The sequence below is a fragment of the Aedes albopictus genome, chromosome 2 (genome assembly GCF_035046485.1).
Source record: "Aedes albopictus strain Foshan chromosome 2, AalbF5, whole genome shotgun sequence".
Taxonomy (NCBI): Eukaryota; Metazoa; Arthropoda; class Insecta; order Diptera; family Culicidae; genus Aedes; species Aedes albopictus.
The window spans coordinates 443,471,331-443,486,828 of NC_085137.1; positions in this window are offsets into that span (position 1 = coordinate 443,471,331).

Below are 15,498 nucleotides of genomic sequence, written 5' to 3' on the forward strand. Positions count from 1 at the left end.
AGCAGTTCAAGCATTGATATAGGAGCACATAAGATGCACTTTTTTTAAATTTCCAAAATGTCATCGGCAACTCCTCCGCATTTTTTTTTTTCAGAACAGTCGTTGGTATTTTTTTTAAATTTCATTATCTATAGTATTTGGTATTTCTTCGGCAATTCTATTGAAAATTCTTTCGGTAGTTCTTTCATGAATCCCTTCTACAATTTCAATGCGAATTCCTTTGGATATTTTTTTTTATATTTATTTAAGTAATTATTTTAGGAATTCGTGCAGCAGATTGTTTCGGAATACCTTTGGCAATTCCGATGTAACTTGCTTCAAACATTTCTTTAAGAATATTATCAGCAAATCAGGCAAATATTTTTGAGAAATTTTTTATTGTTACTTTGGGAACTTCTTCGGTAATTCTTGGAAATTATGGAATATTTAAATTTTTTCTTTGGGAATTTCTTTTCGGAAATTCTTTCAGAATCGTTTGGACATTTCTTCAGAATTTGCTTGGAATTTCCTTGGGCAGTAAGTATTGGAACTCTAAACTAACATTTCTTCAGAAATTCCTTGAAAAAGTATTCTTAATTTATCCATTCATACCTTTGGCAAATTTTATAGGAATTCCTGATTGAAAGTCATCCGTCAATTCCTTTCCAAATTTCTCAGGAAATTTTTCGGGAATTTCTTCGGGTTTTCCTTTGAGAATCCCTTTGAGAGTTCCTTTGATTCGGATTTTATATTTTCAAATTTCTCCAGCTATTCTTTTGGAAATCGCAATTTCCTTGTAAATTTTATGAGCAAGCACAATTGAAAATTTTTAAGATCCCAAAGTAGTTGTCTGCGAATTTTCTTAGGAAAAGTCGAAGAAATTTCACAAAGATATAGTCGAAAGAATTCCCAAATAATATACCGAAGAATTTTTTTAGACGAATTCCCAAAATAGTTGTCAGAGAAATCTTCAAACCATTGGCTTATGGAATTTCCAGTGATGTTGCCAGAACTGCTTCCTATGAAATTTTTGAAGAAGATTTAGAAGGAATTACTAAAAGATTTGTCAAACAAATTGCCAAAGTAATTTGCAAAGGCATCATTGTAGAAATTATCGATGAAATACCAGAAGCATACTCATAGAAGATTTCAAAAACATGTCTAAAGAATTGCTAACAAAATTTATAAACTGATAGCCGAAGCAGTTTTTGAAAACAATAAATATAAATACAGTGAAAACATAAACAATTCCAGAATAAATCACAATAAGATTGCAGAAAAAATTGCAAAGGAAGTGCAAAAGGAATTGCTGATAGAATTTCAAAACAAATTTTCACAAAATAGCTGATCAAATTCCGCAGGAATTAAATAAAAAAGCCGAAAAAAACCTCAAAGAAATTTCCAGGCTAATATCAAAAGGAATTACCACAGAAATTTCCAAAAAAAAAAAAGACGACGAAGTTTTCCGAAAATATTTATAAAAATACTAGCTGTACCCGGCAAACTTTGTCTTGCCTACTGCGTTTTTTTGACGTTTCAAGTTTCTATCCAAGACAAAGTCCCTGGTCACAAAATGTACGGAATATCGATTTTCAAATACTCTCAATATTTCCATGTTTTTTGCCGCATAAACCTTCCTTGGGTGAAAACTTACAGAACAAAACTAAGACGATCAAAATCGGACCTTCCGTTCGCAAGTTATGCGCGGTCCCACGTATGCCACTACATTTTTATATATATATATATATATAGATATCTAAGGAAGTTTCCTTTTGCCTTGAATTCAAGAATACGTAGAAGAAGCTCTAAAGGAATTTCAAAATCAATGCAATGCGAAGGCTTTCCAGAAGAATCGCTGGACACATTTCTAGAGGAATTCCCTAAGAGATTTCTTAAGAAATTTCGAAGCAATTTATGCAAAAATCATAAAGCTATCCTCAGAAGATTTTCTTAGGCAATTTTTGAGGAAATTTTCTCCTAACGAATTTCAGAAAGATAAAGAAGTCCCTAGAAGATTTTGTCAAGGGATCGCTATAGGAAATTTTTAAGAGACTTTTAAAGGAAACTTTTATTCAAGCAACCCTTGGAAAATTTTCTAAAAGAACACTTCGGGAAATTTCTAAAACTACCCGAAGAGTTTTCTTTATGAATTTCTTGAGAAAATTTTCCAATAAATCTCTGAAAATTTTTCTTAGAAGGAATCTTTACACTTGTTTCCGAAGAAATTTCTGTAAACTAGAAAGCTTTAAGGGAAGATTTCTGAATAAATTCCTGGAAAAATTTCAGAGAAATCCTTCAAGAAATTTCTGGAGGAATCTAAAGGAATCCCTGGAGGTTTTTCAGAAAACGTTCATGATTTTTTAGAGGATTTTTTGACAAAAAATTTCCGAGGAATCTCTGGAAGTATTTCTAAAGAAATTCATGAAGGAATTTCCGAAGGAATCCATGTAGAAATTTGTTTGCCCAAAATGTTTAATGTGTGTGATTTCTGGAGAATTCCTTTTGTAGAACCTTAATATCTAGAGCAATTTATTAAAAAATCCTTGGTACATTGGTTGAATTAGAGAGGAAGGAATTCCTGTCAGAGAATTTTTTAAATTATCTCTGGAGGATTTTTTATAGGAATGCCTAGGCAATTCCTGTGAAATTTTCTGAAGAAAGTTCTTAAAGAAAAAAAAAAGAATTTCTGAAGGGGTCCCTGGAGGAGTTTTAACGCATACCCTGAATCAAAATTCCGAACGTATCCTTGGAACTTGTTTGGAAGAATTCACAAAACAAAATCTGAAGGAATTCTCGGAGAAAACCTTTGGTAAGAATCTTTGACGGAATTTCTGAAGCAATCATGCAGAGAGATTTAGAATGAATTTCATGGAGATTTATATAATGAATAGAATAATGCGGGGCAAAAGTTCGCACCTAACAGTCTTCATCAAATAACTATTAAACAAAAAGAAAACATTATCCTTTTTTCTCGTTAAACGGGTCCCTATCATGTTACCTTCGAAACGTAGTACTAGATTTTTTCGAGTTCCTTTTGTAGTTCTAGTAACACAATTCTTAATACAAGTACTCTAGTGCGAACTTTTGCCCCATCTCTCTCTCTCTTCTTGGCGTAACGTCCTCATTGGGACAAAGCCTGCTTCTCAGCTTAGTGTTCTATGAGCACTTCCACAGTTATTAACTGAGAGCTTCCTCTGCCAATGACCATTTTGCATGCGTATATCGTGTGGCAGGCACGAAGATACTCTATGCCCAAGGAAGTCAAGGAAATTTCCTTTACGAAAAGATCCTGGACCGACCGGGAATTGAACCCGTCACCCTCAGCATGGTCATGCTGAATACCCGTGCGTTTACCGCCTCGGCTATATGGGCCCTTACTGGGGGCAAAAGTTCGCATTGTGCGGGGCAAAAGTTCGCACGTTGTGAAAAGTAGTTTATAGGCGTAAAGCTCATTTAATTCATGTTTATTCATGTTCATTCTTTCACGCTAGCCACGAAGTGTGTTTCGTTCCATTTTTGGTATTACATATCAACTGGAACATAGGCCTGGTTCTCAGCTTTTGTATACAGTGTATTTTATGAATACTTTCACAGCTATTGACTAAGTGCTGTTCTTTCCAACGTTACTGAAGTTGTCAAAATACATTATGAAGTAATCATAGAGGTAAGTACTAATACTCGAAAAAAAAAATCATATGTGCTGCAAAACTATTGAACTATTGAATATAACATCCATCATTATGGTGATGAATTATAACAGTAATTTTATAAACTAAGCTATGAAAGACCCCCTAAAAATAGATCAACATAATACTCCCTAAAATAGCCAAATACATTCAAATGAGGACACGAGTATGGCGAAAAAATGTTCCAAAATGTTATGAAGAATGGACTTCATTTTTTTGTTTTAAATAGGCGAACACAATTGATCTTCTTACAAAAATAAGTGTAAACCTTCTGTCGGAACGGTTTGAGGATGCATAACTGCACATATAATACATATATAGTAGTTTCTATACAAAATCGTGATTGCTTCAAAAACTCTGTAACTATATTGATGTTCTAGATTCAGAAATACAGTGCGAACTTTTGCCCCACAGCTACTGCGAACCTTTACCCCACTGTCGAGGCTCTACCAATGTTCCATCTTACAAGAAGCACTAGGAGTTTTTTGTTTATTCGAGTCCACCTCTCGAACTACTATGGAATGACGATTCTACGACATCAAGAGATTATGTTATTCTTCTTCTTTCAGTTATTGCAAATTCTTATTCCAAAAAGTTCAAAAATTACATCAAAATAGCTAAAAACACATTTTTTGGCGTAACTCTGCTACTGCATGACGAAATCGTTCCAATTTTTATAGATGCGTAACTGTCCTGATTATGTGTCGAACCCACACATGTTTGCTTGGGTTCTTTACTCGTGCGCAGAAAAAGACCCACTGCGTACTTTTGCCCCGTGCGAACTTTTGCCCCGCATTACTCTATGTGAAGAAATTCCTAGAGAAATTTATGGGAAAATCCTGAAAAATAAGTTCGTTTGTTTTTCGATAAAAAACTCAAAAAAATCTGCAGGAATCTCTGATTTTTTTTCTACAGGAATTCTTGGGAAAGAAATAATCCCTTGAAAGATTTAAAAAAGAATCCATAAGCAATTCCTGGGTGATACTCTGACGAAAGTTTGGAAGGAATTGTTGGGGCAAGATTCTTAAAACAGTAGAATTTCTGAAAGCGTTCCTGGCAGAATTTTAAATGCAAACCCTGAATTGAATTTCCAAGTTATTCCTATAAAGATTTTTTGGAAGATTTCACAAAAGAAATTCTGAAGGAATTCTTGAAGAAAATTTTCAGACGGAATCTCTGCTAAAGCAATTCATACAGACAGTTTTTGAACGAATACTTTGAAGATTTGTAAAAAGAATGTGTCTGTATGAAAATTTCTGGAGGAACTTATGAGAAAATCCCGAAAAATTACTTAACGAATGTTAGGAAACGTTTCGAAAATATTTTTTAAAGAATTTCTGGAAGAATCTCTGAGGATTTTCTAAAGGAAACTCTGGAAAAGTTTTTAAATAAATGCGTTAAACATCCGTTAATAACGATTATCTGGAAGAATTTCTCAGATTCCCTGGAGGAATTATTGAATAAATCGCTGGAGAAATTTCCGAACGAGTTCTGGGAAGATTTTGTGAAAGAATTTTCGTAGATGAAGGAATTCTTGGAAGATTTCTAAGGGTATTTCAAAAATAATTCTTTAAGCATTGTTAAAAAGGGTTCATTTCTGAAGCAACCTGAAGTAAATGTTATAAGAGAACCAGTTGACAAATATTTAAAAAAATCCCGCAGAAGTTTTTCTGAAGGAATTTCTAGAGCAAACTTTCTATTTTTCAAAAAAAGAATCTATACATTCATTTCTGAAGGAATCCCTTTGAAACTTTCTGGGAACTGCTCATTCATTTATTTCATTTATTTAGTTAACATCAAATTCATGATAATACTGAATCAACAATTTGCCGCCATAATACTCGATTTGCAGCTGTGGCTCTCCAACCTCGGTCACGCCCAACACTCGCCAGATCACGCTCCACCTGGTCCGCCCATCGTGCTCTCTGCGCTCTACGCCTTCTTGTACCAACCGGATGGTTAGCAAACACCAACTTTGCAGGGTTGTTGTCCGGCATTCTTGCAGCATGCCCTGCCCATCGTATCCTTCCGCCTTTGGCCACTTTCTGGATGCTGGTTTCGCCGTAAAGTGCAGCGAGCTCGTGGTTCATCCTTCTCCGCCACACACCGTTCTCCTGCACGCCGCCGAAGATCGTCCTTAGCACCCGTCGCTCGAAAACTCCGAGTGCTTGCAGGTCCTCCTCGAGCATCGTCCATGTCAACTATACCATGTCCCTAAACAACTTCTGAAGGAATCTCTGAAACATTTTCTTAAAGAAACCCGGAACAAGTTTCTAAATAAACCTTTCAAACAAATTTTCGAACAAACTGTGACGGAATTTTTCGGGGAAGTCTGGAAGATTTTATGGAAACCTTAGTAAAAAAACGGGTGTCTGGAGGAATTTTAAAGCAATCACTGGGAAAGCTTTTGAACAAATAATTAGATGACTTTAAAAAAAATCCGGAAAAGCTCTTGTGGGAATTTTTGAAAATAAGAAGAGGAGCTTTTTATCTGAGAAACCCCAGAAAAAATCTGAGAAAGAATCCTCGAACGAAGTCCTGAACAAATTCCTGCAGGAGGTTCAAGATTTTTCAGAAATTTCCTCGTGAAATTTCATTCAAATCCTTAGTGGATTTTTTTGAAGGAATCTCTAGAGTTATTTCTAAAGTAATTAAAAAAAGTTCGAATGCTTGAAAAAGTTTTTAAGGAATTCGTGAAGAAAAATTTCTAGAGGAATCGCTGGTGAAATTTTCGAATTAATCCTTGAGGGTGTTTCTTTAGGAATTTGTGGAAGCTTTTCTCAAAATCCATGAAGATACATTTATTCTTGGGGGAATTCCTTAGATAATCCCAGGAAGAATCTTTGATAAACCGATGAAGAAATTTCAGCATGATACCATAAAAAAAATTGACGCCATTCCTCAGGGGTCCTTGGAGGAGTTTTATTGCAAACTCTTTATAAAATATCCGTATGTATTCTTGGAAGATTTTCTGGAAGATTCCACAAAAGAAACTCTGAAGGCATTGTTCGACAAAATTTTCGGACAGAATCTATGGCGGAATATCTGATCTGATCAGGGATCTGGTTCCCTGCAAGTTTATCAAATAAATTTCTTGAATAATCTGGTGGAATTTATATAACAATCTCAGCTGAAACTTTTTGAACGATCCTTTGAGAGTTTGAATAACGAATCTACAAAAAAAAAAAAAAAATCCTAGTTAAATTTATTAGAAAATCCTGGAAAAAATTGAATTATTTTTTGATTTTTTTTTTAATTATCCGGAAGAAAATCCTGTGAGATTTTTTGAAAAAACTCTGGAAGGTTTTCTTTCTGATCGATTTTTTGAAAGATCTTCTTAAGAATTCAAGAAAGATTGTTGAAGGAATTTCCGAAGGATTTGAATTGAAGGAGTCATGGGAGATTAAGAATAAAAAAAAGTCATGTGAGAATTTTCTGAAGAAACCCCTGGAGGAATTCCTGGAGATTAAATATATTTCTGTAGGATTCTTTATGAAATTTTGTACGAATCTCTAGTGGAATTTCTGAAGCAATCTCTGAAGTATTTTCTATAAAAACTTTTGAATGCATTCTTAAAATATTTTTTTAAATAATCCGTGAAGTAGATTTTTTGGAGAAATTTCCGAAAGAATCCCAAGAGATATTTTTTTAGGAATTTTTGAACGCTTTCCTGCCAATCCTAATAAGGAATTTCTAATGTTATCACTGAAGGATTTTTTAGAACTTCGTACAGAAATCCGAAAAAGCCGTCCACCCCTTGGTCAATATGTTCCTAATTAACGACGGAGTACTCAGAAAAATATTGCTCCCGCAATCTAATGACACCCCATTGCGTTTCCGTTGATACTGTGATGTAGCTTGACCTCGCCGAATGGCGTTCGCAGTTTCGCACGTGCTTCTCGCCGTTCCCACCAACCAACAAAAGCCCCAGTCCAGTCTCGGAATCAATTTGGGCTTATCAGCTTCCGCAAACCGACATTCGCCACGTTGTGGTCTGCTCCGTCTAAACATACCTACCTAAACGACGAACGGCCCCATTCCAGAAAGAGAAGAGCGTTGCATAACGTCGTTCCCCCCATTATTGGCTGTAGGTACTGTCGCCGCGATAAGGCCCGCGCAGTCAACAAACTGTTGAACTCAACGCTCAAAGCCGCCGTCGTGCCATGGCCGGATCGGTTTCGGCTCTCTCTGTTCGTGTTCTGCTGCTATTTGTAGACATGACACATTCTAGGCAAAAGGAAAGCAAAAAATCGTAAACACTGCGCGCCGCGGGGTCGCTTATCAGCATCAACAACGCGACGGCATTCATCCGATGGGAGGGGGTTGGGCCAAATGGGGGTGCCCGGGAAGGTAATTAGAAGTGGCTTTATTTTCCATAATTTATGCTTTTGTTGTGTGTCGGGGGTTTGCTTTCGTGTGCCGACGACCAAAGACATTGTAGCCATTTGGACTATGGGTCAATATCGTTCAAATGGACGAAATGGGCCTTCAAAGGTTTCGCCAAGAATCGCGTAGATGCTTGAGAAGGGTCGTGAATGTCTAAAAAGGTCTGAAATTAAACATTTTCTGAAATATTTACAAAAAGAAGTTTCTCGCAGGATTCCTTTAAAATTTTTAGCAAGACTCCTTCTAGAGATTCCTCTTAGTTTTTTTTTTGTTTATATTAACGTGTATTTTAACTTAAATGCTAATTCTACGCTTTGATTCCTCTTAGTTTAAAGAGTTACTGCATTCCTTTTCATAGTTTGTTTTTTAATTTCTTCAGGGTTCCTCCAGAGTTTATTTCAGGAATTCCCCCAGTAGTTTTCATGGCATTTCTGAAAAAAAAATCATCATGAAACTGGTTCACGGATTTCCTTACAAACTTCTTCCGAAATTCCTCCTGGGATTCCTTAACGAGTTCTACAGGGAATTCCTAGAGAAATATTTTCAGCTTTTTTTCTATAATTTCTCCAGGATTCTTTCTAGAGGATATTTTTACGGGAATATCCCTTTATACACTAATATTGACCGATTTTTATCAGGAATACCTTAAACGAGTTTTGCAGGAATTCTTTAAAAAAATCCTTTAATAATTCTTTGAGGAACTATCAAATATATTTTGGATTTTTTTTACAGGAAGAAGATTGTCGAAGGACTTTTCAGAATGATTTTTAACCTTCACGTACCCGACTCCCAACATCTCATTTTCAAAATGCTGACATTTCGTCAATTTTCATCCATTTTTGTTTTGAAGTCGCTCGCTATCGATCATAAATTAGTGCAAGTTTATTACAACGAAGTGGCCATGCAATATCCGGAAACATTCCGGAGATATTCCAGATTGTACTGGGGTTAGGGAGGGTGCCGAAATGACTAAAAATGATTATTTCGTTTGTTATTGTGTTTGAACCATCGATTTTCAGCGGAATTTTCATTGCGAACAATGAAACACAACTACGATAATCAGATTTGCATAAGTTGAGCTATCCGGATAACCGTGAGAGGTTCCGCGGGGGCCTTATTTGGGACACTTCTGGTTTGCATCCAAAACATGTCGTGTGGCATATCAAACTTCATGATTTCGAATGACTGAATCAGAAACGATACCCTGAAGTCAGTATCAAATAATATGGTTACCCCGGAATATCTAGCATAGGTTCCACGGGGGTGACATCGGGAACATTTCTGGTTTGTAATCAAAATATGCCGTGCGATGTATCAAACTTATTGATTTTGAGAGAATGGGGCAGAAAAAATCGACTGAAGTATGTATCAACTGATATGGCCACTCCGGAACACCTGGAACAGCTTCCGCGGGGGCCTCTCCAACACAATAACACACGAAATAATCACTTTTAGCCATTTGGCAAAACAGAAACGCTTCCCCATCCCCTGACCCCAGTACAATCCGGAATATCTCTGGAATGGTTCCGGATATTACATGGTCATTTGAGTGTAATAAACTTGCACCAATTTATGATCGATTGAGAGCGACTTCAAAAAAATAGGATTGAAATTGACGAAATGCCAGCATTTTGTAAATGAGTTGTTGGAGGTCGGGTGTGTGGAGGTTAAAAGAATTCCTCTAGAGTTTCTTCTTAGGCACCGTCCACAAATTACGTAACACTCTAGGGGGAGGGGGGGAGTACAGCTGTGCGTTACGGCCCATACAAAAATTTTAGGATTTTCATACAAAAAAGCGTTACGGAGGGGGGAGGGGGGGTCGAAAAATGTCGATTTTAGCGTTACGTAATAAATGGATGCTGCCTTAGTAATTTCATACATTTCCTGACCTGGAATTCTTTGAAAATTTTCCTTGGAATTGCTGTCGAAATCCTTTCAGGAATTCCCGTAGGAATTTTCCATGGCACTTCATCAGGAATTTTTCAATAAATGTCTGGAAAGATTTATCTTAAAACTGGTCCACGGGTTTCAGAAATATCTTCCAGAAATCGTTCTAAGAATTCTTCAGGGTTTCTATAAGAAATTCCTTCAAGGACTGCTACATAAGATCATTCTTGTATTCCTCCATATATTTCTCCAAACATTTAAGAGAACATTTCTTCAGAAATGTTTTCAGAATATTTTCCAGGATTTTTTTTTTATCATTTTTCAAGGAATTCTTCTTGAAATTTCTCCAGGCATTCAACCAAACGTCAAATTCTAGAAAAATGCTTTCAGCAATATCCATAAGATTTTGCTTACAGTTTTTTTTCAGAAGCCATTGTTCTCCAGAGGATTCTTCAGGTATTACTTCATTTATTCAGGGATGGGAAAATAAGTATCTCTCAACAACTCTTGCAGAAATAATTCCAGAATCTATTCCTTAGCATTTTTCAAGGATGTTTTCAAGAAATGTGTTTATGAATGCTTGCAGAAAGTTTTCCAGCCTGTGAAGAATTAACATAGTGGGTTAAAAAAGGTGCTTCAGTTCTTCTAAGTATTATTTCAAAGATTTCTCAACTTTTTTTTTCATATTTCTCCAGTGGTTGTCTGAAGAATTCATCTCGGATTTCTTTTATGTTTGCAGGATTTCCTTCAGGAGTTCTTCCAGGTAGTAGTGTGAAAATTCCTTCAGAAATTGTTTAAGATATTTTTTTCGGGATTTTTTTGGGGGTATCTCGGGGATTCCTTAAAAAAAAATCTTCTAGAGATATCTCAGAAATTTATTGAGGAATTTATTTAAGACTTTTAGTATGTTTGTCTGCAATTGCTGCAAAACTTTTTCAAGAGATTCCTTCAGAAATTCCTACACGGGATTTTTCATAGGCATTTTTTGGAATTATTTGCAGAGTTCTTCGTTAAGGTGTTTCTTCAGGTGTTATCCTAGGGATTGTCCTGGGCATTCATCCCGGAATAGTTAAAGAGATAATTTTAGAACTGGCGGCAGGGTTTTTATTTTCAGGAATGCTTCGAAAATTGCACAAGAATTTGTACTTCGAGTTTCCAATGGTGTAACCAGTGATTTTCTCGTAGAAAAACCCCTGAAGGAATATCTCAACAAATTCTGTAGCCATATCAAAAGACATCACAGGAGATTGGATGGTACCCAAGAGCAATTTCTTAAAAAATAAAAATCTTTGTAAGAATTTTTGCGGAAATCACTGAAGGAACTTCTCAAATAGTTCTTGGAGAAACCTAGGGAGGAAATTCCGAATCAATGAATTTCTGAAAAACTATAGAAATCCCTTGCTAAAATTCCTAAAGCAATCCCCGAAATTCTGGGGAAGTCTCTGGTGATAAAAAAAATATCTCCCGAAAGGAATTTCAGATAGAATCCCCGAAAGAGGTGCTGAAGCGATCTTCAGTGAACTCCATGTAGAAATCTGAGAAAGTACTTTTGAATAAATCCCTGGTGGAATATCCGAAGAAACATCAAGGAAATTTTTGAAGGAATCCCAGGAGGACTTTCTTAGGTACTTCGTGAGAAATATCGAGAGAAACATTACGGAAGCCCTTGATTGAATTCCTGGAAATATTGCAGAGTTTATAGGAAAATTTCAGGAGTAATTCGTCAATAGAATTCTTGCCAAACTCATATGAAGGTTATTTTTGAAATTGCTCCTGTGATTTCACCAGAAAGATCCCTTCAGCGTTTTTTTCAGTCCTTCTTCCATTAAATGCTTAAAAACTACTGGAGGAAGTTATTTATAAGGGAATCCCTTAAACAATTTCTAAAGGAATCCCTGAAATCTTTTGATCTCTCGAGGTAGTATTGGAATAATCCTGAAAGAATTCCCTGAGATATCTCTAAAGACATTCCTAAAAGAATTTCATGATTTTCTTCTGGAAGGAAATGTGACAATAATACCAAAGAAAAAACTCCAAAAGGAATTTCTGAATAAAAAATCTGGAGAAATTTCTCAATAAATTTCTGAAGTAGTTTCCGAGGAACTTCCTGAAGGTAGAAATGCTTCAAAGATTGTTTTGTACACTTTCTCAATAGAGGAAATCCTGCTTATTTTTTTTTTTGAATATTTAATTCCTGGATAAAGTCTTCAATGGAACACTGAGGAAATTTCTGTAGGGAAAGAAATCTTTAAGGGAATACTTGGACGAACCAAAAACACTCACAAAATACTTCTTTATTTGTTTCATGAAAACATCCTTGATAAATGCCAAGGAATAAAGCTCCTGAAGCATCACCGGTAAAATGTCTAAAATAATTCCTTAAAAATAAATATTAATAAATTCTAGAATGAATCTATGAAGCAGTCCTTGTGGGAATATACCTGGATAAACTTGTAGAGAAATTCTTAGAGGAACGTTTGGAAAAATCTCTTGAGAATTTTCTTGAGGAATTTTTGCAGACGTGCCGAGAAATAATTCGGGGAGAAATTTAAGAAGTGCCTGGGGAAATGTTTGGAGTAACCCTTGATGGTCCAGGAGAATATGTGAAAAAAATCTGAAAACATTATTGAAAAAAAATAATAATCGGAAAGCAAACATAGAGGAATTATTCCAGTCAGCTAAGTAACTCCTGCAGAAGTTTCTGGAGTTCGTTCTGGGTTTTCTATATGTAATCCTAAATAAACTTGAGCTTGAGCTTCATTGACGGCCCGTAGATGCTACTCCAGTATCGCCAGATCAGCTACATTCACACAAGGAACCAATGAGATATCCTTTTTTTAGGCGACAATGGCGCCTGCCACGTCAGGTTGCAGCCCAATGTGGGGAACAGGAAGGAAGTGATGATTGCAATCGTTTGTATCCACATCAGACTGAATATACCGCTGTGTCTGCACAAACTCATGCGGATGTCGAAGTATTGGTGAAATGTGGTTGGCAGAGGGTTCACACATTGGTGCGTAGATGCCAGGCGTAAGGTGATAGATTAGTGCGATTATTACTATGAAGCTAAAGCTGCACAGTTTGCATAACTTTTAGGCGTTATCTGACAGATTGACACAGGAAATGTGAAAAATGGAAGCAAGGGAAACGGGTTTTTAACCGTTTTTGGTTCTAGCGATGGCTATGAACATTATGAATTATACATGAGTTGTATATATAGTGAGGAGAGTATAGAGAAAGTGGATAGAAAGATACAAAGTAGAAGGAAAGGGACAGGCTAGGGATTGAACCCAGAACCTTCGGCATATGAACCAGAAGCGGTAGCCACTAGACCACTAAGCCCACCATTGCTAGATGCAATCCTAAATAAAAAAAAACTGGATGATTTTTTATAAAGAATCCTTGAAAGAAATCCTTCAGAAATTTCTGAAGTAATGTGTGATGGAAATTCTGAAAATAAATAATCTAGGAAGAAATCCTTAACAACACAGGTAGATGGAAACGAAAAAAAATCGTAGCGTTCGTAACGCCTGCCGAGAAATTCAATGGAGCTGTCACTTTTACTTGCGGAAAAACGTTCCGTTCGATAATTCCCGAAGGAAAAATGACTTCCTCATATTATTCAGTTGTCAAAGAATTACAGGGATTTTTTCTTGAGTGCTTTTCATACCAGCTGAGCACTAGGCTTTACTAAACAACTATCGGTCAGATTGTGTAAAATCTTCCAAATAATCTGCATATCGTGCAATATTGAAGTCATTTTCACGACGGCATACATACCACTATAGGGGCCGCTGAAATTTGGAAACCTTGAGTAACCACCTTTGATTTTACCATAACAGCCCTGCTACTAACTGATATTTCTAAGTTTTTTTAGTTTCAAATGCCGAACAGAAGTTCCAAATAAAACCGTCAGTTTCCGATTTTTGTCCACCTTATTTGCCATAGTGCATTCGCTTCACTCACTACTGGCTGTTGCGTCGTCGCCTGTTTAGCTTTTGCTTTACTGCTCCAATTGATATGGGGTCGCGTTACATGTATGGACGGGTCGCGACTAGCACAATTGGTGCTCTGTTATGTAAACAATGCGATAGAAGAATACAACGTTCGGAAAATCCACCAACCAGACAGCTATTCGAAACGGAGGGTTTTCACTCTCCGAGTGCTAATCTGACTACCAACAGCCCAAAAATTCTCAGAACAGGAATTCGCGTTTATACTTTATGTTGAAAATCCTTTGTCGATTCAACCCGAGTCGAGCTACTTTACTCTGCTGGGGCGGTGCGGTGCGGAGTGCCAATCTCACGTATTTCGTGCCATTTGGCAGCAATTTCTACTTTACTGTTGCGTGAACCATTAAAACCGTCACCCATAATTCTTCCGCGTCGTAATTTACGCCACATTACGACCGCCCGGCGGGTAATATTGAAACAATACACGCACCGAAGGACGTTAGTAACGCTACGCAACAACGCAACGTGTCGGGTTCGCTTATTTTCCTCTTCTTGTTTGCGAATCCGTGCTGAATATAGGTTTGTTTCTTCTAGCTGTAAGTGGCCGAGGAAAACGTGCAAGTTAGCACACGTTTTTCGTTTTAAAAGGTAAACCTTAAAACGCGAGGTTTTTTACAATCAAAACTAACAATGGATTGGTTGAGTTCGACTGAGGCGCTGTCCATAAACTACATAGACTCAATTTCGGCATTCTGATACCCCTCAACCCCCTTTGCAGGCTTTCTTCCATACAAAAGTTTCGAAATGTGAATGAACCGTAGAGTTTGGGCAGAACCACCCCTCTCCCCGCCTTCAGTTTCCAGCAGTCTACGTAGTTTGTGTACAAACTATGAATGAGATAATTATGCTACAGGCTTGGTGGTCTAGTGGCTACCGCTTCTGATTCGTATGCAGAAAGTCCTGGGTTCATTCCATCGCCCGTCCCTTTACTCTTATTTTGTATCTTTCTACGTACTTTCTCGCTCCTCTCTACATATTCAACTCATGTACATTCATATGTTCGTTCATAGCCATCGCTAGAACCAGAAACGGGTTAAAAAAAATCCGTTTCCCTTCCATCCAATTTTTACTGCACAGTATCTATCAGATAACGCCTACGAGTTATGCAATCATGCGAACTGTGCCGCAATAATAAAACACTCAATTATATCACCTTATGCCTGGCATCCGCGCACCAATGTGTGAGCCCGCTGCCAACCATATCCTACCAACACTCCGACATCTGAATGAATTCGTGCAAATGCAGAGGTATATTCGGTCTAATGATTGCAATCATCACTTCCTTCCCCTTTCCCGCATTGACCTGCATTCTGACGTGGCAGACGCCATTGTCGCCTAAAATAGAAGATCATCAACGCTCACACACTGAAGTCCCACACTGCTAGTCCCCGGCAGATATCTCATTGGTTCCTTGTGTGAGTGAAGCTGGTCTGGCGCTCAAGCTCAAGCTCAGCTCAGGCTCTTAGTGGGATAATTATGCTACGAAATCGGCTTAGCAGACTCGAGGAAATCAAATTATGTCATTTGATTATGTCCAACGTTTCGAC